At 51.7% G+C, this 27337-nt stretch overlaps 1 long non-coding RNA gene and 3 other non-coding genes across 8 annotated transcripts; 3 read left to right on the forward strand and 1 right to left on the reverse strand.

Moving 5' to 3' along the window:
* Window positions 1–1157: 1157 nt before the first annotated feature.
* On the forward strand, window positions 1158–24444 carry Gm3764 (predicted gene 3764). Of its 5 annotated transcripts, NR_168088.1 has the most exons (11): window positions 1158–1839; window positions 4120–4201; window positions 14564–14810; window positions 15441–15769; window positions 17455–17539; window positions 18753–18920; window positions 20429–20531; window positions 21851–22109; window positions 23044–23185; window positions 23497–23850; window positions 24170–24444. It is a non-coding gene; the product is annotated as a predicted gene 3764 (long non-coding RNA). The 5 variants fall into 5 exon arrangements; NR_168089.1 differs by lacking the exon at window positions 14564–14810 and having other exon boundaries at window positions 15441–15535; NR_168091.1 differs by lacking the exons at window positions 1158–1839; window positions 4120–4201; window positions 14564–14810 and adding an exon at window positions 8967–9152 and having other exon boundaries at window positions 15588–15769; window positions 18750–18920; window positions 23044–23179.
* Mir3093 (microRNA 3093) lies at window positions 9656–9742 on the forward strand. The gene has a single exon (NR_037276.1). It is a non-coding gene; the product is annotated as a microRNA 3093 (primary transcript).
* On the forward strand, window positions 10083–10171 carry Mir9-1 (microRNA 9-1). The gene has a single exon (NR_029817.1). It is a non-coding gene; the product is annotated as a microRNA 9-1 (primary transcript).
* Window positions 10098–10155, reverse strand: Gm25641 (predicted gene, 25641). Its single transcript, NR_162800.1, has one exon. It is a non-coding gene; the product is annotated as a predicted gene, 25641 (primary transcript).
* Window positions 24445–27337: the final 2893 nt, after the last annotated feature.

A 27337-nucleotide genomic window follows, 5' to 3' on the forward strand; every position in this document is an offset into this window, starting at 1 on the left:
ATTTCCCCCTTTTCTCTTCTTCTTTCCCTGGAATTGAGGGTGGGGTGGGTTCAGGGTCCTCCTCCCCTTCTTTCCCTGTCCCCTGGTTACTGGGGGAAAGGCAAGCTCTGGAGGGTGGCGACAGTATGAAGGGATTGTGGGAACAAAAGGACAGGTTTGGATTGCTGGACACGTCCTCCTGTAGTTGGAGAGACCCCCCCATTCCATTGGCACCCCCTCCTATCAACCCCCCAGCTCCCTAGACAAGGAACTCAATGTCTCCCAGCCGGTGAGAAAGGAGCTAACGGGAGCCTGGGCTAGAGGAAAGGGGAGGGGAGAGGTGGGGGTGCAAAATTAGTCTCAAAGGATCTTTATTTCTGAGCTAGTGAAGCAGATGTAATCAAGGGAGAGGGAAGTAATCATAATGGGGGTGGGGGAGGGGCTGCTGGACTGGAATGGGGAGACTGGGTCCAGACAGGGCTGGGAGTTGGGGGGTAGGGGGCTCAGAAGGGGGGCAGCTTTCTACTATGGGATGGGGAAGGGCTACTGTCGGAAAACTCTGACACTTCAGTCCTCAGACTTGGGGCTTAGGGATGCCTGGGCCAGAAGGTGCCTGGGAAGGCCCTGGAGAAGAAAGCCCCTCATACACTCCCCATTTGAGGAAAGTAGTGAGGAGAAGGGGGACTGAAAGCAGTGGGGGAGGGGGAGAGAGGGGAGCCAGCCAGCAGAGACTCAAGTGGCCTCCAGATCTGTGGGACAAAAGTTGGAGGGAGATTTGTGTATGAGAGAGAAGGAAAGGGGCCGTGGGGAGGGGGGGCTCTGACAATGAACTTGAGACAAACTTCATTAGCATGCAGGCCTGCTGTCTGTCACTTTGAGCTCAGACAGAGTTCCCATGCAGGCCAGGAAGAGTGGGAGGGAGAGAAGGGGAGGGGCTGTGAGTGGGGGGTGAAAGACAAGAGCCCCCCGACCATTGTACCGCTGGGGCCTCACCTTCCACCAAATATTAAACCCTAGCCCTGGAAACCAACCTCCAAATCGTTCTCTAAGAACAAGATAATTTATCTCCCACTTTGAGCCTGTGGTTCCACCCCTCCTGTCTAGACATCCAAGAACTGGTGGCCCCTGTCCCTAGTCCAGGTCTCAGCCTTTATCTCCCAGTGGCCGCTTATTCCTTCACAACCAAGATCTAAATTTGTGATTAATCCAGTTGGTTGGGCTAGGTGCCTGGGGAGCTTTGGGGAAGGAGGGACTGAGCACCCCACCCTCAAGTGGCAAAGGGTGTCTTCTACAAGTCTCCATCAGCTCCACTCTCCACACGCCCCACACACATTCAATCACAGCCTCAAGTTCAAAAGTGAATTAAAACTCAAAGAAGCCTGGGGACAGGGACAAGAGTACTTCTGTCATTCATTCTCTTCCCCTGCTTCCTTGGGGACAAGGGTGGCCTGGAGGAACAATAGTGTCCCCTGGCCCCTTCTTCCTGCATTGGGTTAGAAAAGGCAGCAGAAAGCAGTGGGGATGACAAAGACACACACACACACACACACACACACACACACACACACACACACCCCAGGCTTGAGAAGGGAGGAGGAGGAGGCGTCTCTGGCTGGACGGACAGACTGTTATTTTGGTGGTGGGCATGGTCCCAGATAGGGGCAGCGTTCCCCTTTTTCCTGGCTTTTCAGGGAGAGCAGCAAGAGAAAGAAAGAAGCAAACGAAATTCCTGAATGGATAAGAGATGCTACGTCAGCGGTACTGGAGCCGCATCCTCCACTCCACGAGAAGAGAAGAGCTAGGAGAGACCAGCGGGCGGTAGCTGCGGCGAGTGGCCTCTCCGTGCGGCACAGAGGCAAGGTAAGTAGACACTGGGGTCCAGGGAGGGACCGAGCCCTGGCAGGCATCTGGGCTGGGCTTGAAGGGTGATACCCTAGGAAAACGAGTCAAGACATCCAAACCTAACCTTCCTCCTGGCTAATGGAGGCTAGTACCACAGAAAGGAAAGCTGGTAAAGACTGGGGGGGGGGGGTCCATAAAAAGGAAGCAGGCGACAAGGAGACGTGCGTGCGTGGAATTGGCCTCTTGCCCACCGGGTTTCACTCCTGCCTCCCGGGCACCCAGAGCATCCATCGGGAGCTGGAAGCAAGGGCTCTGCCCCAGGCCAGAGGCCCCTGATCCCTCTCCCTTACCCAGCCCCTGTCAGCCCAGAGCTCAGTAAATTAGTCAATGAGATTGGGGGTGGGAGGGTGGGGAGGGTCACAGTGCTACTGATCCTATTAATCCGCCCCTCCCTTCGCTCCCCCAGACATGGCCAACATCTTAATGCAGCGGAGGGAGGCTGGAAGGAGAGCCGACACCAGGGAAGAGGGAAATGGCTCTGACTCGGGACTCTTGGGCCTCTCCCCTGGTCTGCCTTATTCCTCTCTGTCCCAGAGACTGGGGTTTAGGAGAAGAGCAAGTCTGGGGGGACTTTGGGGTGAGGGGAAACATCCCATGTTTCTAGGAAAGTGGAAACGAGAATTGGGAGTGGGTGGGAACCATTTTACAGAATTTATATTAATTTCATTCTCCTTCACTGTGTTCCCACGAGTGGAAAGGGAGCGAGGGGCAGACTCGGGCTGGGGGACCTCTGATTCAGCTTCCTTCACATTTACCCTAACATGGTTGCTCTGTCTTGGAGTGGATTTTGTTTTTTGTTTTAATTTTTTAAAAGAGTACCAGGATGCAAGGAAGAGGCCACCACTCTCCTGCCCTGAGTCCCCACCTACACTGTAATTTTGGCACACAGTCTGTAATTATGTGGAACAGGAGAGATTGGAACAGAAAAGACCAGTGCTGGTGCCCCAGAGGTTAGGTTCCTAGGAGGGGCTGAGGCTGTCAGCGGCCATTCATTTGCACACACATGTCCCACGTACACTGGGTTGGCTTCTTACAGTTGCCCTGGGCACTGTGAGTCTGGGGTGTCTGGGCAGCAATAGGGACCCCTGAGCTCTCTTTGAATCAGGTCAAAGAAGTGGGAGGCTCCCCCCTGCTGTAGCACCTGTCTTCTCTCAGGTCAGTTGATGGGAGAGGAGGGTCCTCTTTGATAATAGTTTCAGACTGGGGCCCCCCCACAACCAATGAAGGGGTGGTGTCGTGGGGCTGGGGCTGCAAAGGAGCTGGGCCATTTGAGCACTGAGTGTGGGAAGTGGGGAAGAGGTTTGCAGAACACTCCTAGAAAGCCAGCTTGGGTGGAAGGCCCATTTCTACTCCTCAGCTCCCCCTGCCCCCAAATTCTTCTGCATTTAATTTCTCCCTGACTTAAATAATAAAATAATCAACGTGGAATTTCATTAGAGTGTTTTTAGGAGTTACCTATGTTGTTCCCCAAACCCTAAATTTAATCTGAATATAAAAAATTAGAAAAACACTGTGAAATGTGTGTGGAACCCTCACCGAACATTAAATAATAGGCAGTGCTTTGTATTCACGCCTTTTGTGTACATGAAGAGAAGAGCACTGATACCCACGGCATGTCTTTTTGGATCCTGAAAGATGCAAGGATTTAAAGACAGGAGTGGGCAGGGGAAGGAAGGGAGGAAATGCGATTGCAGAGATCATAGTATCCATCATTATTGATTTTTAAGGTGAGGTATTGAACTTTTTTGATCCTCTTGCCTCAGTTTATGGAATGCCGGCATTACAGGTGTGTCCCACCAGGCCTAGCTACAATTGAGAATATCTTTGATGCACACAGCACTTAACAGTTTATAGGGCAGACAGAAAGATAGCCCTGGCCCAGGTTCTCCATTCCACCTATGCATGCACTGTGATAGCCCAAGAAATCTGTGAGGAGAGGGTAGTTGGCTTTAGCTTGCTGTGAGAGAGTCCTCCAGGTGGGTTCACCTCAGGCACTGGGCCTTGAGGATTGGGTGGAGGTGTGGAGGCGTGGTGGTGAGGTCAAGGCAGTGAGACCAGAGTCACCATCCAGAACTAATTGAGAGACCTGGCAGGGTATCTGACCAGTCTTTTGTTGAGCTAGCTGGGCAGGCTTGAGCCCTGAGGATCAAACTGGGGAGCAATGGGAGAATTCTGGAGAGAGACTGCTGATGGAGGGAAGAGGACCAAGCCCTAACCTCTGTATCCTTCCCTCCACAGAAGCAGCCATCCATCCAGAAGCAGCCTCCGTGTTCCGTTTGTCCGGATGTCATCGTAGGTGGCCGGCATCTCTGGCTTTGGGGTATTTATTTCCTTCCTTGCTTTGATGGTGGTGTGGGTGGGGGAGGGGAAAAGGGAAGCTAGTCCTGTTCCACCCCAGCTCTCCACCCCACTCGCTGTCTCTTCTAGGCTTTGATTTTGGTCCATTTTGTAGTAAGAACTGCATTGTCAAAGCTAAGAAGCAATGCAAACAACATAGCCTGGGGACAAAAGGCCACCCTGTGTCTGGTTCGGTGCAGAGAGGAAAGCGCCCTCCCTCTTCTTCCACAGCTCCCTGGGGACGAGATGGGGGTCTTTGACTCTGGGGAAGTGGTTGAGAAAGGTTTGAGAAAGGGACAGAGATAGCTAAGGGGGTGTCAGGTGAGCCAGGAGAGCAGTATAGATTGGGATGGATGGGGTGGGGGGAGCTGGGTCTTTAAGTCGCTGAGTGGGTACATGAGCACCTTTAGCATTGGGAGATAATGCTACTTGCCTTGTCCATGAATTTACCACTGAATGTGTCTGAGTTTATGGGTGTGAGAGTGCATGCCTGTGATTGAGTATGGGTGTGCTTTACACACTCGCGCTTTTGACCAGAGAAGAGCTTATGGGAAACATGGATGACTAAGCTGACCCCTGGCCATCTTAGTCACCATGTCTCATTTCCCTACAATGTAGGACTGGGGCAATAGGCATGTGAGTCCATGGGGAGCAGACCAGGAGGAGCTGGGAAGGCTGAAAATGCTCCCACTTCCAGGAAGGGTGTGTCTCAGGGGCCACCTCCTCTAAATGGAGTCTCCAGGCATCCTAACCTCATCAGTGCATTGCTAACTGCTGTTACTTTTATTTGTCCCAATGCTATACACATTGCAGGCATTCAGTGACAGAATACTGTTTAATAGTAGCCACAGTAATTAGTAGCACAGTAATTCTGTTGCAGAGATAAGCACACCCCCAGATAAAGCTCTGAGTGTATCTTTAAGGCAAATCCACCTTGCAAACAAGGGAAAACTATGTTTTTATTATACTTTCTAAGCATTAATCCCTTATGCACTACTTTACTATTTCAGGAAAGTGCTTTACTGCCAAAGTTTACATAGAGTCTCAAAAGGTCCAGTCCAGACAGCATAACTGAGCCTGTGCTTCTGTCTCTGTAGGCCCTTCAGACTCAGAGACAATAGGTGGGCAGCTGTATTGAGAGGGGACATTGGCTTTGGTTGTAGCTGTGCCTCAAGGCTTAGGTGTTTGCCTAGTATGTATTGAGCCCTGGGTTTGATCCCAGGAACCCCCAAAGGATGAAGGCTCCTGGAACACCCACAGACCCCTATTAGCACAAAGAGTTGAAATGTCCTCCCAAGAAGTAGTCACAGTGAGAGCCACAGGCCACCAGAGAGTAGACTGCTTTGTGCTGGAGGAGACAGAAAGGGCTCTGCTCCTTAGGAGACTGAGGCTGGTGAGCCAATCCAGCCCTCTGGGCGCTTGTGCCCAGCCCTGAGTCCTGCAGACTTGCTGCATCCATTGCTGTTCTCTGTTGTCTCCTCTGACACAAATACATTTCTCAAAGATTCTGCATAAACCTTCCCTACTGTTTTGGTTTGTGAAGGAAGAATACAATACGTCAGAAAGAAAAAAGGAAAAAAAAAAACTTGTCTTTGAGGACTACTTTTGAAGGAGTTTCTTATTTTAAACTGGAAGAACGTAATTTATACTCACACTGATTCCAGTTAAAAGGAGCAGAAGGTCCTCTGCTTCTCTCTGTGCATAGTGAGGTCCCATTTACACTGGGGCAAAGGTGTCATTCACCTGCACCCCTAAAGGATCAATGGGGGTGCCAGCTTGTCCTGTGAACCCAGACAAAATTTGCTTCCCTGGCAACTGGACAGAGGAGGGCATTCTAACATGCAGTGGGCTGTTCTTTTGTGGGTTATCTTCTTGATTTGGATGCTGTTAAACTGAACTGCCCCTAAAAAGCTCAAATTCAATATAAAAGGTGGCAGGACTTTATTCTGTATCTGCTGTGTGGGGAACAATTTTTTAGCACCCAGCAAAGTGTGTTCATTTCTTCCTTAAGGTTAATTTTTGAGAAAGTCCAGTTGAGCCTGAATTTGGCCATTAGGAATATGGGGTGGGAGTGTACATCGGACAAGGAAATCTTTGTGTATTCTCTCCTTCCCAACAAAAATACAGCAGTGCCTGAGAGGAAAAGTTTGACTGGCTCAGCTGCCTCCTACCTCAAGGCTTGCAGGACTCCAGGGCAGGGGGTTCCTGTAGAGGGCTGGGAATGGTAAAACTTGGTGAGACGGAAGGGAAACATCTTACTAGCAGCTAGGGCTCTCTTTTCCAAGGCTGGCTCTGACCTCCAAACTTTTTGGTGTTGGGAAGGGAGGAGAGGACAAAGGTACTTCAGGGGTTTGAAAGCAGTTTTGTGGGAAGAGCAAACCAATGCTCTTAGGAAGCTAGGTCAGCATGTGGGGAGGAGTTTAGTGTGCATGTCACATGTATGTCAGGCATCCTTGAAAGGGCACAAGGTGGCATGAAGGGCATGAGGGAGCATGCAGAGAACGGGTCACAGGCTTGTAGGCATGGTGGAGAAATGTAGTCAAGGGCTTTACCAGGGTTGATCTAGGAATTGTATTTAGCACCATGCCCAGAGGGAAAGTTGCCTAGAGAACATTTGGGGGGAAGAAACCCCTTTTTCTGCAGGTGTACTGGAGCTCCAGGAGCTCCCAAGCCCTCTGGGCACACCATTCTGAGCTGTAGGGGAGTGAAGGAGACAGTTTAGGGTGTGCCCTTTTCTCTGCCCCACCATTGGACATGGCTTAGTTCTGGCAAATCATCCAAGCTGCCAAAGCTTCTAGAACACCTCTCCCCCAGCTGGTTTTGGTGGTGCATACAGGCTTGTAATCTCAGCACTTGGGAGGCTGGAGGCAAGAAGATCAAAATTTCAAAGCTGGTCTGTGCTAAAATAAGTTCAAGGCTAGCCTGAGCAGCTTAGCGAGACTGTCACAGAATAAAAAGTGAAAGAGGTAGGGCTTAGGGGCAGTAAAAGAGGTCTGGGGTAGTGGGGCTTGCCTGGCCTATAAGAGGCCCTGGGCTTAACCCTCAGTACTTAAATTAATTAACAAGCCTCTCTCAGAAAAGAGCATTAAAACAACATAGAGAGAAAAAAACAACATAGAGGTTTGAAAAGAAAATAAAAGAAAGAAAAGAAAAAAAGAAAAGAGAGGGAGATTCAAAATAAATAAATAAATAGACAGATAAATAAATAAATAAGTAAATAAATAAATAAATTCTGGCTAAACCTGGTCCTGAGAATGCCCCAAGACATGGAGAGATAAGGCTATTTGCTTGCTATCATCCTTCTGGTAGGGAAACATCTTGTGGGTTTTATCTCATCTCAAGCTGGCCCCACCCACAGCCATGCAGCCAGCATTAATAGCAATGAACATTCAGACATACTCCGTTTTGGGTGAGAAGCACTAAGTTAAACCTATTAGCCACCACCTTCCATCTAAGCAAGATAAGCAGTCCACAGGTCTGGCTTTGTTTTGGGCTATTCATGGGACTAGCAGATAGACAGACCCAATGGTTAAAGTGATAGTCCCCTAAATGGACTGCTGGTGACTCCGTGTTTAGGGGTCCCTGGTTACAGGAACTGGCTGGTTTAATCTGACCAGCAGGATTTAGGCATCTCAGCCAGTTTTATAGAAGGGACCCAGCAGAGGATAAGTAGGAGGATGAAGGGACCGCTCACTGGCACACAGAGCAGCTCCTGGGGCCCATGGTTGCTCTGAGAATTTCGATGTACCTAGAACCCAGATGTTGCCCAACAGCAACTGGCTACTCCCCGGTGCTTTTCTGCTTCTGCTTCTTTGGTGGAGAAAAGGACCTTTCTGGCTGGACTGGATTGAGAGCCAGGTGGAGGAAGTTGAGGACGGGGACAGAGCTTTGCCTGAAAGGCATCTTCCTTGGGGAACCGAACCCAGAGCTGGCACTGCATGCCTGGGAGCCTGGAGGAACATGGGTAGAGGGAAAGACCTATTAAAGGTCTCCAGGACTTGGCCAAATTCTGAGTCTCAAAAGCAGCTAGGATTCTGTGGTTATCTGCAGATAGGGTCAAGGAACATTCCCCTGAAATGCAGAAAAGAGGGCCCCCTTTGCTCGCCCATTGTCTCATAGCAGGAGACTCAAACTGCACAGTCTTCCCTTCAGTGAGGGTTTGAGTTGAAAACCTTGAACAAAAGAGACCCTTGCCTCTCCTAAATATTAGGATCACAGTTTGGGAGGAATTAGAACTCAAAAAGACTCTAACGGTGGGGTGAGGTGGGAGGGGGTCAGAGATAGAGTCTCCAGTCCGCATCCCTGCCTCAACCTCCTGGTGCTGAGATTACAGATCTCTTCTCTTTGAGGGAATTTTGCCCTATTTATTTTCTATTTTTGCGTGCTGGTCTTGGTGCAATGTACCGTAGAGCCCAAAAGGAAAATGTAAGATCGACAAGAAGAGCGAAGGTGGCCATCAGAACCGCAATTGGCAATGGATTATAGACGTGGCAGGCGGGTTGTAGATGAGGCAGCAAAAGACTAAGGATTGGCATAAAGACATTGGATCCCATTCTCTGGGGGAGGGGCACCCCAATTGCACGTCTTGGACTGGCCTGGGGAGGGAGGGGGTCGGGCATGGAAAGGCTGGGGGGGAGGGGGGGAAGAAACGAGACAGTGACGTCAGACCAGGTATAGCCAATCAGGGGCTGACCTGAGGAAGGAGTGTGAAGGGATGAATGAAAAGTCCGGAGCCTGAGAGCGCCCCCGCCAGAGCAGCGGCCAAGGCTGAGGAGAGAGCTGGGACTCGAGACCCTGCTCCACCCTGCTGGCTCTCGCTCGGCCCCATTACCTGGCAAGCCCCGGCATCCTTGACCCACGTCCGTGGCGCTGCCTGGGTAGGAACGCGCCTGAAGACCGCGCAGGACACTACCACTGGGCATCCTGGGTTTGATGTAAGTGGCCTGACCCGCGTGGGGCACGAGGTGGGGAAAGCGCCTCAGAGTCCAGCGCGCGCGTCCGCCACCTGCGACCACGGAGCTCTACACCCTCTGCACGGTCCCTGGACCTCCTTCCAGTGGGTTCAGTCCAGATAGCCCCCTCCAGCCACTAAGGGCATCTCTCACTCAGACCCCCAGTGGCATATTTCACATCTCTGAATGATTTCGGCTGCGTTTTGCACAAAACCGGCTCCCGCGCGGTTCCGTAGGTCCAGGGCTCGGAGCACCTGCCTGGTCACCCTTTGCCCTAACCCGCAGCCCCACGTCCTGACTGCTCGCCCGATTCTCTCTGGGTGGGGTCTTTGCCCTTGGGAGAGTCGCTGGGGAGTCTCTAGATCACCCTCCACCCCGCCGCCAGCCACAGGCTTCCCTCTGGGCCTCGGGGTTCCCCAGTGCTGGGGTTCCCGTCCGGGGCTTCGCGGCCGCTCCCCTGCAGTCGGTAGCTCGGAGCAGCTCTGCGAGCTCGGCTCTGCCGCACCCCGCGGAGCTCACACTCGACCTTCCAGAGAAGGGTGTGGACACCGTGGGAGGTTGGGGAGGCCTCGGCCTAGGCTTCTGCGGTCTTCCCGGATGGCACGAAGGCCCTGGAGCCTTTCCACTAGCACCGGCGGAACCCTGCTTCTGCACGGAGGAGGGAGTGGGAAATGGGCGGTCAGGCTTGGGGCCGCTTGGTTTCAGCCTAGATTCCCGACCTCAGAACCGTCGGCGGTAGCATCTTTTCCTCGCCTTTCTGAGGTCTCGTCGTGATAGTGCGTGAGGTCCTGGATCCCATCTTTTCGCCTCCACACCACGCGCGTCCCCCATCCGCCGTCGAGCGACTCGAGACTACGGAGGTCCAGGCGGTGGCCGGGAGGCTGCGTGGAAGAGGAGGAGGCGGCCAGGAGGCGGGGTTGGTTGTTATCTTTGGTTATCTAGCTGTATGAGTGGTGTGGAGTCTTCATAAAGCTAGATAACCGAAAGTAAAAATAACCCCATACACTGCGCAGAGGGCCTGGAACGCTGGTAGTGGCCGAGCTGCAGGAGGGAGAGCCGTGCCAGGCGTGCCTGGAGGCTGGAGGGCTGGGGGGAGGGGGACTCGTCGCCTTCAAAGGTTGCTCAGCCCGAGCCACCTCGCGATCCCCACCCGCAACCTGCTCACCTGGGAAGAAAGCAAGAAGCCGCTCTGGGGTCGCCTCTGGAGGCCTGGTCAAAATGGAGCAGTCTGGGCCTCAGTCCGGAGAAGCCGCTCCCGGGAGAGACAGAGCCCTTGGCTGAAGGGTTGGGGGGAAAGTGCAAGCATCCCTCTCCCGGTCTCGACGCATCCCGGGAGCGGGTGGCTGGTGTGAGCAGCTTCCCTCTGGCTCTTCGAAGCGACTGGTGGAGTTCGAGGTTCGTAGGATGTCTCTAGAAAGCTGGTTTTTGCTTTGGTGGTTTCCCTGAAGCCCTTCAGCTTTACTGGGAGTCAAGATTGCCCAGGTGGGAACAGGTCTAGGAGCGGGGAAGGCTTAAAAACCAACACACACATCGAACTTATTAGGGAGAATGGCGATGCAGAAACAAAGTAACCACAAGGGCAAGGGCCAGAGTGGCCAGAGACCTTTTTACCCCACAGGAATTCTGGGACCCTGGGGCGCAGGTTCTTTGCTTTCACTTTGGCCTTCAGGACCAGAGCTAAGTCTAACTGAACTCTCTCTGGCTGCTTTGTCATTAGTGGCTAAAGGTGTAGAGTTGGGGTGGGGGGCTTTAGAGCATCCCACCTTTCGGTCCTAACCTCACTCTTGGAAATCGTGTCCCAAAGGAACAAATGGCCTCAAGGAGCTCTGTGGAGCTCAAACACAAAGGAATGTGTAGCTGTGCTGCCCAGAGAACGCAAAGAATTAGAGAGATTAATTTGGGCTCCTGTAAAAAGAATCTATTTATCTTGCCTGACCTAAATATTTTAGTGAAAGAGGGTTTCTACAGCTGAGAAGATGGTCTAACAAACATGGCCAGAGCTAGGAATCCCCTCTGCTCTCATGGCCCTCAGCCGAACTTGACCAGCTGGCACTTGGAGACCTGGGCTGTACCGACTAATAAGAGGCAGAAAACTGGGCAAAATGTCATCACCCAGACTCCGCTGGTTCTTATAAATTTAAAATTTCCTCCCGGGACCTGATTTTACAGTTAGAAGATAATGATTCAATTTTGTATTACATGGGGGGAAATATTAGAGAATCCAAATTCAAATTCTGGGACTTCAGGGAATCTATTGCCTGTGTGTGTCTTCTTTAGCAGTTAGGGGAGGGAGAGTCGAGTGGCCTCTTAAATTCCAGAAGCTTGGAATTTGTTTTGTTTTGGTAGGGGTGGTGGGGATGAAGCTTAAGTCAAGGAGAAAAGAGGCTGGGTCTAGGCTGGAACTAATGGTCTGGCCACAGCCTGTTTTCTTTTTCCGCTGCTTGAGAGATGCCATGTGATCCCATGTTACACAGGCACAAGTGAGCAGCTGACATTACTCACTGGCTTGACACTCAAAGCTCCTTCCATTTACTCTGTCTTGGAGAAAGTGACACTCCCCACCCCAAGGGAGCCAACTGGGAAAGTAGAAAGAAGGGAAGCCTCTCTGTTATTGGGAATTTGCATGGGCAGAGGAGGGGCATCAATAAAATAAGCTTCCTTATCATTACCATCTTTAATGTTTCCTGTATAGTGTCTTCACTGTAAATTCCAGGACAGCCAGGGCTACACAGCCCTCTATCATAGCACAGGCCTATAATCTGAGCAGTTGCAAAGTAGAGGACGAAGGATCAAGAATTCAAAGTCATCCTTGTCTACACAGCAAGTTCTTGGGCATCCTAGAGTCCCCCTAAACACACACACACACACACACACACACACACACACACACACACACACACACCACATATTCCCAGGAACACTTAGAGTCTCAGTTGCTAACCACAGTAGTTTTATATTATTGTTTCCCATGAGCACATTGGATCACAGGCTCTTCAAAAGAGAGTAGAAGGCTTTAGGAAAAGGAGGAATAGAGGCTAGGAGGTTAGGCTGCTAAGGGTTCATGTCTTCTTTAGATGCACACTGACTGTGTATGTGTACGGTACTCAGCAGGGCAGCAGGTGCCCTTTGTGAAGTCCATGTGCCTAAGGGTGAAGAGAGGGAGGCAGCCTGTGTGGATTGGTATAAGGATGTGTGCTGTGCTAGGAAACTCAGCTGGGACACTGGGGATGCTAGAATGTGGCCAGGCAAAACCACAGAAAAGAGCTGGGGTTTATTAAATGCAGACATCACAGTGATACCAAAGTCTCCTCCTCCTCCTCCTCCTCCTCCTCCTCCTCCTCCTCCTCCTCCTCCCCGTCCTCCTCCCCCTCCTCTCCTTTGTTTTAATTATTTATTTTGTGTCTGTGGTTATATATTTGTAAGTCAGAGGACAAATTATGAGAGAGCCTGTTCACTCCTTTAACCCTGTGGGTTCAGGAGATGGAAATCAAATGTCAGGTTTGGTGGCAAAGACCTTTATCCAGAGATATCTCCATGGATCTCTCCTTTTTTTTTTTTAGAAAGTGTTGCCCAGGCTTCCGTGGAACTGATGACAATTCTCCTGCTTCAGCCTCCCAAGTGCTGAACTTCCCCTCTTTATATCATATAGCACCCTCCCTACCCAGCTAAACTGTGTAGGAGAGCTCCTTTGGTCTGAGTTCATGTTTTGTCCACTTGAGAAGTCTCCTTTGTTTAAAAACTGCCATTTCTATTCTTCAGTCTGCTACACACACCAGACTTACTGGAAACCAATTTCACATCTGGTTTCAAAGATGTCTGTCTCTGCGGGTGTGTTTTGCCTGCATATGTCTATGCACCATATAGTAATGCCCTCCAAGGCAAGAAGAGGATGCTGGATCGCCCTAGAACTGGGGTCACGGATGTTTGTAGATGTTGAGAATTGAAAACTGGATCAGTACAGCCAGTGTTCTTAACCACTGAGCATCTTTCCAGCCCCTCAGCTGTTTCTGTGACCCACGTTTTTCAAGCCCTTGCCCTATGTCCTTTTGCAGGGCTCTCAGTATACGCAGCTGAAGGCAACTTTCTTACAAATATTTCACTCCAGTTTTGCATGAATCCAACCCAGAGACAATACCCCCACCCCTTCTAGGCATTGAAAAGGTCTTATTGAGCCAGGCATGGTGGATTGATGCATGCCTTTAGTCCCAGACTTTTGAGACAGAGGCAGGTAGATCTCTGTGAGTTTCAGGACAGCAAGACCTACATAGTGAGACCCTGCTCTTAAGAGAAAGAAAGAAAGAAAGAAAGAAAGAAAGAAAGAAAGAAAGAAAGAAAGAAAGAAAGAAAGAGAAAGAGAGAGAGAGAGAGAGAGGGAGGGAGGGAGGAAGGAAGGAAGGAAGGAAGGAAGGAAGGAAGGAAGGAAGGACAAAATCTAAGAAAAGGAACTAGGTTTTTTTTGGAATCCTGGTCTCAGGCATGTCACTTACACATTACATCTGAGTGAGTTTCCCATGTTGTTCTGTGTAGCAAAGGATGCTCTACACACCATGTGGTGACACCCACAGGGAGGCATTCCTTCACTGCAGAGGATTGAAGGCTACCCTTTGGGGTGTTTGTAACCAAGTAACTGTAACCCTTTAAAGAAGGATTGAGGAGGGTCCCCTTGGTGAGCCTGCCGAGGGAAGAGCTGGGGTCTGCGGGTCACTATTCATAGTCATCCTGCACCCACACCTCTCTGCATCAGATTTCTTGGGACACAGTTTCACTTTTAACTCAGATTGACCTAGAACCCTCAAAGTAGCCAGGGCTGGCCTCTAACTGATGGTGATCCTCCTGCCTCAATCCTCCAATGCTTACAGTCACGCCTGGCTTTGTGTTCTTTCTTCTAAGAACATGTGTGGCAGGTTGCATAATGTGTAAGTGATAGTCAGAACCCTTTGCCATTCAATATCTAGATTTTAGAGTTTCTAGAAGCAGGAGCTGGGCTTAGTGGGTCATGCCTATAACCTCAATACTCAGGAGGCTGAGGCGGGAGGGTCCAGACATCAAGGTCAGCTTGTTCACACTGAGATCTTGCCTAAGAAAATAATTTTTAAAAGACCCCACAAAAGAGGAGATGGGGAGATTGTACCAACAGGCAAGATGGGCCAACTCCCCCCAGGAGGTGAGTGAATTTAGGTTAATGGTGGTTTCAAATGACTGCCGGGGAGGAGAAGACAAACTGGGAGAACAAACATTTGGGATTTGAGGAGAAGGGGGAATAGGGTTATGAAAGGAAGGTTGAGCGTGCTTTTAACTGAAGACAGAGGTGAGAAAAAAGGGAGGCTCCTTGCCACCCAGGCTTTGCCAAGGCTAGAGTGACACCCCTCCTCCTGCCCTAATCCCCCATTAAGGCAGCTCTGAGCTTGTTATGACAGCGGCTGAAGGCGCTTGAATTGCTGTTTGCGGTGCCTACTAATTGGACTGAAGGGCTGGAGTCTGGACACTGAAAGGGACCATTGTCGCTGTTTGCCTTCCACGGCTGCCTCCCTGGGACCCTCTGGTTGAGGGGAGTCGCATACCCGCAGGTCGTGGCACCCATGCTCTGTGACCATGCAAGGGTACCCTGTGGGGACACTGCACATCATTGTCTTGTCTGGGGTGAGTTTCCACAGCCCAGAAGAGGCAAGCCTGACACCAGACTAAGCCTCTCTTCCCTGTCCTTCCCTTCCTCCAGCAGTTCAAGCACCTCTTCTTATCCACATACATCCTGCGGAGCCAGTGCTTCTAGGCTTGGTTACACACCAAAGCCGCCCTTCACCCCCATACAGATGTTTGGGCTTGGCCCAGCCCCCAAAAAAACTCAGAGAGGAAATGAAGCTTTGGAGTCTGTACCAACAGATACACTCTCCTGTCTGTGCTCAGGACAACAATCTCACCTTCCCAAGTCCCTGATCTATCTATAATGCCCTTGTTCATCTTTATTACTAAATTACTTGAAGAGCCCTTAGTATTTAGAATGGAATTTAAAGGTCCATCTTTGACCTCAGTCTTGCTCTTCCCTAAGGCCAAAAGCACTGGCTCAGGCTCACAGGAGCCTGTGGCTTTTCCAAATGGATCCAGTGGAGAGCTGAGCTCATCTGAGTCCCCTGAACATCCTGGGACTAAGGGTGGGGAGTGCAGGATTCATAGACTCCAGCACCCTCCCTTCCAGGAGCAGGAGACTTCCTTCAAAATCCTCTTTTCCCTTTCCTTACTGTATCCAAATGTTTCTGCTTCTCTTCCCTCCAGCTTCTCCCCTGGGGGCGGGTGGGTGCTCCACCCTCCCGCCCACTCTCTGAGGACATGAGGAACATGGTATCCAGCACCACGGACAGCTCCCAGCGGTGAGTGAGCCTGCTGACCCCTGTAGGAAAATGGTGGTTTTGTCTATTCCAGGCAGACATCCTGCACTACATTCCAGATCTGATGAGGCATGGCTGCCCCAGGATTACTGGGCTCGGACGGGAGCAGTGGTAGGAAGGATCCTATATAAGTCATGTGAGACATAGAATGTTCAGATCAACTGAAGCTGAAACAAGCCTTTGGCATCATATATAACCCAGAAAGGGACAAAGCTGGTGAGTGAACTCCTGAATCCAGCCTAGCCTTTTCTGCACTGATTCCCCTTTATGAACCTCCTTGCCCAATTCTGGCAGGAGATTTACATGAGATGTTACACACAAAAGGGCAGGATACATGTCTGGGAATGTGAAGTATCCCTAAGAACCAGGGAAAGGTGGAACTGACTGCTCTCACCGTCTGAGAAGGCTTTGAAGGGAAAGTCCTGAAGAAGGCATGGGGAAGGCTTACCTAGCAAAAAGGCAAGGGAGCCACCATCTGCCAGGGTATAGAGGCCAGTGGATGGCCCCAGGAGTCTCTGGAGGCCAGCAGGAGGCATGCAGACTGGACTGGGGCCTGGGAAAGGCCCTTCTGTGTGCCCACGCTTGCTCCCCCTACACCATGAGTCTAGAGACAAAGGGACCACTCTCTCACATTTGACACTGCCATCTCCGGCTGGCAGTGCCAGGTGGCAGGGGCATCAGGGGTGTCAATCCATTATCCACTCCCAGCCCCTAAGTCCTCTGGGGCTGAATGTTGGGGAGGTGGGTGTTCTACGCTATGTTGCCATAGCAACCACCCCAACCCCCAACCCCAAAGCACACAAAAAGATAGCTCTCACCCCCACCTCTAGGAGAAACCTGGGTCTGCCTGGGAATCTTCCCTTGAGAATCCTCCTCTCTAATGCACAGCCATGCCATTCTTGTGTCTGCACCATCCTCAGTACCCGGCGCCAAAGACCCATAGGGCAGTGAGACTGGTACGTTCAGTATTCAGGCATGTAGAGGGGGCATCCATCCCTTCTAGTTAACCCCTCTCTCCTCAAGCACTCACGTCCTTCACTACAGCCAACGCCATCCTAGGACTCCCCAACTGAAGCAGTGGGCTATGTTGGGACCCCGGCCTTCTGCTTTTTCCCAGAAATAGACACCTGCTACCTTTAGCAAACCTCCAGGCTGTGGGAACTGCAAGGAGGAGGGAGCCATTCCTGACACCCTCCATCTGTACCCTCGCCATTACTCATTAGGCATTCTGCCCCCTCCTTCCGCTCGTTAAGCCTTATTTGCATATATTTGCATAATACAGTTCATTTGCATTGCAGGAGGCTCATGGTAGAAGCCAGGAAAAAAAAGAGGTGGGGGGGTGGAGAAGAGAAAAAGGGAGAGATTTTGTTTTCATCAAAGTGTGGGGGGAGAGCTGGGGGGGAGGCAGGAAGAGGATGGAAATAAAACTCATACTACTTTCTTTCTTCCCTCCGCCCTCTCTCCCCGAGTTGGACTGAAATGCCAAAGAGAGGTGCCAAGGGTCTGCCTTTTCTGTCCTTTTTTTTGTCTTGCTTCCTCCGGCCTTGGCTCTTCAGTCAGGGGGCCCCCCACCTTGTTGGAATCAGGCTTCAGAAAGAAAGCTGGGTAGGATGTGAGGCTGTGAGAATGGAAACATAGGAAGGGAAGAGGGAAGCCGCCATCTTAGGTAGCTAGTGTTTATAAAATGGCCGCTTCTGAGAGATGTGGGCTGAGTGCCAGGCAGGGTGGTGGGCACGAAGGAGAATGACAACAGAAGGAAGGGTTTCCCAGCTGACCAAGAACAGACCTGAATATCACTATCAGTGGGATTAGAAAGGGAGGCGGATGGGGGGGGGTCTCCCAGAAGAGTTCTAGGGTTCAGCATCTAAGCAGGGTAGTAGAAGCCTCATCCCTGTGTACAGATCCCAGAGGACTCAAGGCTATGGGTGATGTCGAAGGTGCGGAAGAATCAAGTTGGAAAGACCAGCAGGAGACAGACAGAGTAAGGTATGGTCAGGCGGGATCATCTGCCAGCTGGAGGTCTCAGGACTGTGGAAAACCATGTATTCTAGCAGTATATTCTCTGGCCCAGCCGACCATTACTATCTTCATAACGCTTATGAAACTGTGCCTTCTCTAAGGCCATTCACAGCTCTCGACTGGGCTATCCTTCTTTGCCCTCTGTGCATAATTTCATGCTTATTTGATCTCCCCAACCTCTGCACTGACCTGGCTTCTTGTGTTATATCCTAAACAACTTGTTCTTGGTTTCATCCACTCAGTTCTCTGGATCAGCCAGCTTCACACAGAAGTGACAGCACTTCTGAAATCCCCTCTTAGTCACTTTTGTAACTTCAACCTCTGCTAAAGGTAGACACTCACTCTATAGACCAGGCCTTGAGCTCAAAGATCCACCTGCCTCTGCCCCCTGGCCCCCTCCACCTCCCCACGAGTGCTGGGACTAAAGGTGTGAACCACCACCACCACCACCACCACCACCCAGCTCCCTTGTTTTCTTAACATTGATCTATTTATAACTAGAGTGAGCAAAGCAGTGGTGGTGCACAACTTTAATCCCACCACTCAGGAGGCAGAGGCAGGTGGAGCTCTGTGATTTCGAGGCCAGCCTGGTCTACAATATGAGTTCCAGGACAGCCAGGGATACACAGAGAAACCCTGCCTCAAAAAGAAAATCAAATAAACCCCCACAGAGTTACACCTTATCCACTGCCCAATGTCCTGCCATTGGTTCCCAGACCAGAGCCTAGAGCCTGAAATGGTCATATGCTCAGGCCCCATTGCAAAGGACAGTGGGAAGGCACCTGCTTGTCTAACCTCTGGGGTGGCAAAGCTCGGGAGGGACTCCTCCTTAGGCAGCAGAGATGCTCACTGGTGTGGGCTGTGCACACTCTGGTTTTCTTTCCTCTAAACTTGTGGGCCCCCAGGTTCAAGCTTTTAATTTTCAGGTTTGCATATCTATAAGTGCCTCCGTGTATCTATGTGGACCACATGTATGCCTGGTGCCTGTGGAAATGAGAAGAAAGCATTGAATCCCCTCAAAAAGTGTTCTTAACCCCTTAGCCATCTCTCCAGCCCCAGGTTCAAATCCTGAGCACCGTCTGAACTAGTCCTGTGTCCAAGACAGTATCATCAAACCCTGCCCTTCCCGCCTTGTGCCAGCTCGCGCTTTTTCTTACATCTGTATGTTGATGCTTAGCAGGTTCCTTGAATGCTTGGTTTATGTGCCTGGCTGGAGGAGACACCCATGGCCTTGCAGAGGGAGCGTTCTGGTGGGAAAGCAGACACAACCCACCCTAGGCCCGTGGTTTCCCTGCAAGAAGCCCAGTGGCTTTCTGGAGGACACTTTTCCTGGAGGAAGTGACTCAAGGTATTCAGGGGGTTGGGTAGGGGAAATATCAAGGAAGTAAGAAAGAACATGGTATATGTGGGGACTTGCCTGACCCTCCAAAGAAGTGGAGCCTTAGATGCTGAAGCAGAGAAACTGGCTTAATGGCCTGGGGTTTAAGGAAGTCAGCCATGAGTTAGCTCAGAGATGCTAGGACGTGGCACCCGGCTGGGTGGTGCTTCGTAATGTGTAGGAGGCTCACGTGTATGCAACCTACTGGCTTCTCACATTAGAAGCAAAAAGGTTTGAAGAAGTTAAGTACTGCAAGGCCAATTGGTACTAGAATGGAGACAGAGAGGAAGTTCTACTTAGAAACTTTCTAGAAGAAGAAAGGGGATAATGAGAGCAAGGAGAGAGATCCAGGGCTTAGTCTGAGGGGATTCTGTGAGAGCAACTGAGGTAGGGAGAAGAGCCGTGTGCGTGCTGGTCCCGAGGCTGCAATGTAAGCAACATGCCAAGCTTTACACAAAGGCTTCTCTGTAAGAGGCCTTGGCAGTGGCTGTCAGGTGAGGGGACTTAGCTCTCAGGGCCTTCAGGGCATTGGGGGTAGGGCTGGAGGTGGCCTCAGACTTCCAGCAGGTCCACATCAAAAGAAAGACTCTAAGCCTGGCTAGAACTCCCACAGAGGCTATATAGAGCTGGTTCCAGGCCAGGCTCCTGCCCACTGCCCAGTCAGGCCGCCAGGTCTAGGCTCAGCCTCTGCCCACCTCCTATTCTTCCAGCTGTGCCCCCTGCACCTTCTAGCATCTCCTTTTTCAGCCCACACATGCCCTCCCAGGTTATGGGTCTGGTCTCACTGGGCCCGAGCAAGTACCACAGGGAACCTCTTACACTGAGGACTGTATTGGGAAGGAGAGAAACCACTGACCAGAAGCAAAAAGGTGTCTCGGGAGGAAGGGGGTCACTGTTTCAAGCACTCTGCTCTCCATCTTCTTCAGCACAAGTTCTTGGTGGCCTCAATTCACGGTCTCTTCCTGTTGATCAGCAGTGGGCAGAGACCACCTCCCTCATTGCCGCTTTGGGTTTGGACCGCTTTAAACAGTAAAGTGACTGTCGACGGCTCAGTCTACAGGGAGGAGAACAAAAGACAGGGTCAGGGCTGGGCAGACTGGACAGGGTAAGATTCTGGCTCCCCTCACTTGCTAGTTGGAGGAGTGGGGAGGCGAGTTATTAGTGCCTTTGGGCCCTGACCTTATAGCCCTTCGTAGGGTGGTGTGCGAATGTCCAGTGTCCAGTGCTGAATGCTGAGGGACCCAGTAAGAGGAGGTGGCTAGAACTGGAGGGACAGTTTCCCAGAAGCCTGGGCTTTGGGATAGCAGCTGGGGAGAGCAGAGTCACGCTAGGCTCTTGTCTAGTGACTGGAGCTGTCTGGGTCTCAGGTCTAAGGTCTTATAGGGCATCTGGTTGGTATTAGTGCTACATTCTGCTGAGGCTATCGCCCACATTGCCTGCAGCTGACCATGTTCCTTCCCTCTCTCCCTTTTCTCCAGAGCAGCATAAGCCAGGCTCTATGGAATGTTGGGTGAGCTGCTTGAGGAACTCCAAGGCCTGTCCCACAGTCTTCCAGCCTCCGACTCTCCGGCCCTCAGCGAGGTCAGCAGTGAGCTACTTTTGGATCTGTTGGGATCCCTGAGCCCGTGGTCCAGGGAGACTCTGAACAGGGAGATCTTTTGTCATGACATGGTTGTCTCTTGTTGTGCAAGCAAGAGTCAGGGGACAAATGACATTGGCTTTAGCCCCCTGCCAGCAGTACCAGGGCCTCCAGGACGGGAGGGAAGGACCAGGCTGAGGCTGGCATATGGGAGAGAGCGTGTGTGCGCTGGCGTTTCACCTGCTAGGGCTGCCTTCTGCTGGGCTGTCCATCTGGCACCAGCTGGCATACCAGCTCCGCCCCCACAGCCAACCAGACTCCTTCGGCTGTTGCTATGACAATTGGCTGCCATCTTGGTACTCAGGGCACTACCGTCTCTCTGACTTTTCCTGTGGGGCTCCTGAGGGACAGAAAACAGATCCTCAATTTTTCATATCAGAGCCAGGCAGTAGTGGCACACACCTTTAAACCCAACACTCAGGAAGCAGAGGCAGGTGGGTCTCTGTGAGTTTGAGGCGAGCCTGATCTATAGAGCAAGTTCTGGGACAGCCAGGACTATTTAAAAAAAAAAAGTCTCAAAAAAAATTCATCTCAGTATCCAGTTTTGGAACAAGGCCAGGCAAACCAAGCAGGAGGGCTGACACTGGAGTCCCAGCACATGGACGTCTGGCCAGAAGGGCGGTGACTTTGAGGCAGAGAGTAAGGCCCTGGTCTCAAAAACAAACCAAATTTTTGGGTATGATGACCCATGTTTTTATTCCCAGCCCTTGAGAGACAGAGGTAGGAGGATCTTTATGAGTTCAATACCAGCCTGGTCCACATAGCAAGTTTCAGGCCAGCTAGGGCTACATAGTGAAACCCCATCTCAAACAAAAAAAAGGCTAATGAATTAATCAGCATGGCTAGCTCATTTGGTAGAGTGCTTCTCTAGCATGCACAGGGCCATGGGTTCTACCCCCAGTACTGCGCAGACTGTGTTTGGTGGCGCGTGCGCGTAATCCCAGCCCTCTGGAGGCTGAGGCAGATGAGCCACTACAATTTTGAGGCCTGCTCGGGGTGTGTTATGAGTTCCAGGACATCCTGGGCTCTATCTCCAAGAAACATAAAATGGCAACAGTCAAAATAGGCCACTAGGTCCGGCTCCATGCTATGCTCTCTGTACTCTGCGTCTAAGAAAGAATCAGTGAGATAGAGTTGAAGGAGTTCAGATCCTGTTTCTGGGTTGGGACTGTGGCTCAGGGCTAGGGTGGGGGAAGGGGTGAGGGGGTGGGGGATCTGATCCTGTTTCCTGCTTCTGACAGACTTTTCTTCACTCCATCAGGAAGTCCCACTGGTTTTTTTGGTTGGTTTTTTTTTTTTTTTTTAAGGTTTTTTGGTTTTTTTTTTTTTTTCTCATTCCTGTCTTGGGAGCTTTCCCCAACCAGGAGAGTGAAGATGGGCGGAGCTGTCACACCAACTGTTAGCCTGCCTTGGCTGAGAGGAGAGGAGGCGAGGAGGGAGCGACCACCCAGCTTTAGTCGTTTTAAAACAGCTCCTGACCCTAGAAGAAGGGAAATGGAGATGAAGACCCAATTGACTTGGTATGAAGTTTAAATGCCCCTTCAAGACTTGGGGGTCGAGGACGGTGAGATTGGCTCAGTGGATAGATTCACTTGCCTCTAAGCCTGACAACCTAAGTTAATATCCTCTACCCACATATGGAAGGAAAAAAATGATTTCCAAAAGTTGTCCTCTGACCTCCACACAGAGACCATGGCCTGTGCACCACCCCCCGAAAATGTAATATATTTTTTAAAAAGACATGGGGACTTCCATTCAGTGTCTCCCAATGTTTGGGGATTTCCTTTCCTTATTTCCTTACTCCCTGTCGGTGCCCTAGAGGAGACAGAGAGAGTCTAACTACGGAGAGGTCATTCTCTAGGTTGGTTGGTGGAATATTCAGGACTCCTGGGAAGGCTCCAACTGGTCCCTGAGAGTCCCAGTTTCCTCTATCACACAGCAGAAGGTGGGGAATGGCTGCCGTGGTTGGAAGAGCGCGTTGGTGCTGAGGGGGCCAGCTGGTTGAGAAGCAGGTGGAGAGGGAAAGGACCCTGCTTAAGAGGGGGCTGGGTGGGAAGGCTGGGTAATTTATGATATCATTGTTCCCGCCCCTCTTCCCAGCCCCCTGCCACTTTACTGTTGCTAGGAGATCCTGGCTGGCCCTGTCAAATGGAAAACTCCTCCTCAGCCAGAGTAGGCCCTACCCTGAGTCACAACAGACCCTAAACACACCAGTGTCTCCTATGAATCCATTCAGGTTCAGCCAGCTTGGGCGTGGGACTACCTGACCGAGCAAGTGCTTGTGTGTGTGTGTGTGTGTGTGTGTGTGTGTGTGTGTGTGTGTGTGTGTGTGTGTGATATGGAGGGAGCCAGGAGATAGACTTTGAGGATGGAGGAGCACTCTGAGGGCCTGCAGGTGACCCTGGGAACCAAGCCTGGGAAGAACCTAAGTTAATAATGCAATCTTTATCTTAGAGAGAGTGATCTTTCAGCAGACTGATCGAACACACAGGCTTCTCAGCCCACTCCCTCCAGTCAAGGTTAAGGCCTGGCAAAGGTGGAGGAAGAGAAGCTGAGGAGAAAAAGGCGAGGAGAGCCTAGGCACAGGAAGGTGACCGTGAGTAGAGTTGGGTGGTCCAGGGATGTGGCTGGGATCCCCTCTTCCTTCTGGAGTTCTCTTAGACAGTAAGGCTGAAGAGAAGCTTGGTACAGGAACTTCGAAGGTTTCTCAAGCTGCAGGTCATGGCTACCTGTGTTTCTTAGCACTGGCCTTGACTTGGCTACCACAGGCTTTTGTCTCAGTTTATCTGCCCTGGCTGAAACCCAAATGATCCTGTCTCCAGCTCCATAAGAGCAATCAGAGGTCCCCCAAAATCTCTGTCTGCTCCCTAGAGTCATGGGCTGCTTCTTGTTCTGTGCTCCACACAGGCTTCCCTCCCTCCCAGTGCTGATTTCCTGTGGACCAGATTCCAGCACAGTGGAGGGCCAGAGCTCAGGGAACAGACCCAGCAGCACAGCAAGTCTCCAAGGAAAGCTCTAGCAGTCTCCAGGGGCTGAAGGCAGGACTGGGGAAGCGGCTAGCCAGGCTGCAGAAGGCAAATGCTCCCAGACGGCTGTCCAGCACGCATCCGCCTTCCTAGCCAAGTTTCCTGGGCTCCTGCCACAGATCTAAGCCTCATCCTGACATCCTGCCCTCTGTGCTCTGGGATGGCCCAGGGGAGATGCTTAGCCTTGGCTCCTTGTCTGCTGGTGGAGGGGACACACACCCTTTCTGGACCACAGGTAACTTTTCTTCTGTCTACTCCTAACAGATCTCCAGAGTACTTTTATTCATAAGTATGTGTTGAATGTCAGTGTGCATATTGTGTATATATGTTTGAGTATGTTATCTTGTGAGTATAAGCGTGCATACATGTTTGAGTGTGTATCTGAGAGATCGTGTGTGTGTGTGTGTGTGTGTGTGTGTGTGTGTGTGTGGTGTCTTGAAATAAAGTCCTGTTGTGTGGTTCAGGCTGGCCTTGAACTCAGAGCACTCCTCCTATGATTCCCCTATGCTGGGATAACAGGCCTTTTCCCCACACTTGACAATTTCTCTTTACAGACCAAAAAGAAGACCTGACGTCATCCTGAGCACCCCCGCCATGCAGAGTGTGTTCGCAGACTGCCAACGGGCTGGCTCCGGCCAGCAGAAGTGAACAGAGGTGGAGGTTCAGCCTGACAGCTTCTCCCCAAAGCCATGGAGAGAAAACCTTACCACCCCCACCGCCCAGCTACTTCCAGCAAGTTGTCCAGCCTGACCCCTCTATTTCCCCTGTTGTCTCTTATCTGGGTCCCTGAGACCCACCCCATCTCCAATAAAGAACATTGCATACTGTGCATCAGTGTTGCCTTGGGTGTGCCAGGCAGGGTCGGGGGCGTGCTGGGTTCTCCATACTAGAACACCACTACTGAACAACATAGTCACACCAGGCAGGGCTCCCTAAAGCCTACCTGCATGGCCAGCGTGGTCCGAGGACAGTGTGCTCTCCCCACCCTGTCTGCTAGCCTCCAGCTTCATGGGAACTCCATTAATCATGGGATTCCGAGATCATCAGAGCAATAGGATCACTCCGTCTCCAGGGGAGCACAAGGCAAGAGCCAGAGCGGGACTGTTCTTCAGTCAAGGGGCAGGGGTTGCTGCCTCTCTCAGTAGAGGCTTTTTCTCAGAAATGGCTTCCTGGTCTGACAGTCCATAGATGAGGAACACCGCTGTCCTGCAGGCTACACACTACCATTCTCTCTAGCCTCTCCATGACACAGAAGGAAAGGAATAGGGCTAGCAAGTCAGACAACAGGCAAGACTTGTCAGCCATAAACCTGACACAGCTCAAGGGAGCACGGAAGAGCCACAGCAAGCAATTGTGCTCTTGACCTCATTTCCCCTGTAACACCCACATCCAACGCTGTGCTCCTGAACGCGTTGCTGGGAGCAGGAGCAGAGCCCAGACTCCCCCTCTTCGAGCTCTCTTGCCCTCACCCAGAGTTCTTCCTGTCTGAACACCTCCTTGAAACTTCAGTTGGAATCCCAGAATTTGTCTAAACACAGAAAATACAGGATCACACGTGGCGTGATTGCTACGACCTAGAAAGCAAAAGGGGGTATCCACCACCATCTACCCTCCCTCCCAAGAGGCAGCCCTTAGCCCCAAGCCCTCCAGGAACAATCCGCACGCATCTGGGCACTCACACCCAACACTGCAGTGCTTCTCCGCAGCATTCCTTCACAGACACACACCGGACATTGACTGCTCCGGAGCAGCCGCAACCTCAACCTGCTCGGGGGTGGAGAGTCTACCTTGCACGCTCAGGCCCTGCATGGTTCAGCAAATCAAAAAGTGCCCTCATTTTCCAGAGGAACTGAGGCTGTGGAGGGAAAGGACCAGCCTCAGGGTCCTCAGTTCCTCAGCATCAGGAAAGCCCCATGAGCCCTAGCGTTCCCCAAAAGGACAGAGCCTGGGATCTGACCAGGGCTATGGATGCTACTGGTCCAGCAAGCTTGTGAGCACTGGGGTCCCAAGGGCAGGTCCCTGTGTGAGCAAGTGAAAGCTGCCACCCCCTCCCCCTACTAGGCTGGAGCATCAATCTTCAGGGACATGGGGGTGGGAAGTAGTGGTCAGCCCTGAGCCAATCCCATGCTTGCACTAGCAGCTCCTTAGGAAGCCCATGGGATCTGTAGAGAATCTGGTGGGTGTGCTGGTCTCCGCCCAACCAGGAAAGGGTTTGGGGTGGCAGCAAGCAGAGGCAGGGGGTGAGCTGCCTTTTAGTAACTGAAAGACCTAGCCAGACCCAGTTGGGGTCAGGAGGGCAAGAGGGCAGGGAGGAGTTCTTCCCTAAAAAGGGATTCCACAGACTGACTGAAGTGGGAGGAACCAGGCAGGCCCTCACTTATATGCTCTCAGAGTCCCACTGAGCATATGCAGATGAGTCTGTCTGTATGCAGATGAGTCTGTCTATATGCAGATGAGGAGAGAAGGCATTCTCTTCTCTGGGTTACCATAGAGCCTGTCACCCCCTCCCTTTCCCTTTGGGTTCCAGCTGCAGGGTAGCTTGGGAAAAAGGCTAGCCCCTAGGGAGGGGCAACTTACAAATAAAAGGTTAGACTTCAGGAAGGACTGACCAAAGGAAAAAACTAATCAGTCTGGGGAGGAACTAGAGATGGAAGAGAATATAGAGAGGTTTCTGAATAGGTGAGACCAAACCATGCCCTACGGAACCGTGAAAGAACAACCCAGGCTCTAAGTTCACAGACGGGCAGAAAGCTCTTGGACACACAGGCTAGCAGAGGAAAGGGCCCCAGAGAGCAGCTGTGCTGATCTAGTGCCATCCTGGTCCCTCACAGGTCACTGGCTCCTGACCTCAGACCCTTCACAGACAGGCCTGGGGCTCCTGCAGGTCACATAGATCCCAAATAGCAAGTCCCTGGCCACTGATTTGCAACAACTTAGGCTATGGTGGGCAGGTTGGAATGACAGTTCCTGCATAGGTCTTAGGACTTCCGTCAGGGGATAGGGGCAGAGACATCAAGAGGGGAGAGAACACCAGGGCCTGGGGAAACTGAGACCCAGAAATGCTAAGAAAGTTGCCTCTTCTTTCAGCTGATTTAAGCCAAGTTGGGCCTGAGCCCAGGGCTTCTCCTAGGAGTGTAGAGGCCTTTGGAAAAATCTCACTTTTCCTCGGGTGGCCCGAGTTCCCTTTTCCACCCCCACCCCACCCCCCACCATTCAATGGTGTAGCCAAGGCCTTTGTGGAGAGGCCCTGGGGAAGAGAGGGCCCTTGTCATCCATTCATCTTGCAGGAGGCTTGGCCCATGCCAGACTCGCTGGACTCTCCTTCCTGGGAGGTGCCAGGCAACCCCCACCTCCCCTCGTGGCTGCTCCCCCACTTCTATCATTTCCTGGGGCCTCAGGGGTTTGGCTGTGATCCCAGCCAAAAGATGGTGGGGAGTCCCACCTCCCACACTTCCTCATTCACACACTGGCACCAGACCTGTGGGAACGCCGGACAGCAGCTGGGCATTGGTGCCCGGCTCTCCCCTCAGCCCACAGACCTTAGAGAAGGCACGAGGAACAGGGCCTTCCCCCCCTGCGCTGTCCTCAGCACTGATTGTGAATCTGGGTACAAACAAGGCCTGTAACCTGGATAGTAACAGACCTTTCCCAGGAAACCTTCTGACAGGCATATATTCTGGGTCACCTTAACCCTCCCCATAATTCTGCTCTGCTCGAAGCTC

The sequence above is a fragment of the Mus musculus genome, chromosome 3 (genome assembly GCF_000001635.26).
Source record: "Mus musculus strain C57BL/6J chromosome 3, GRCm38.p6 C57BL/6J".
Lineage (NCBI taxonomy): Eukaryota > Metazoa > Chordata > Mammalia > Rodentia > Muridae > Mus > Mus musculus.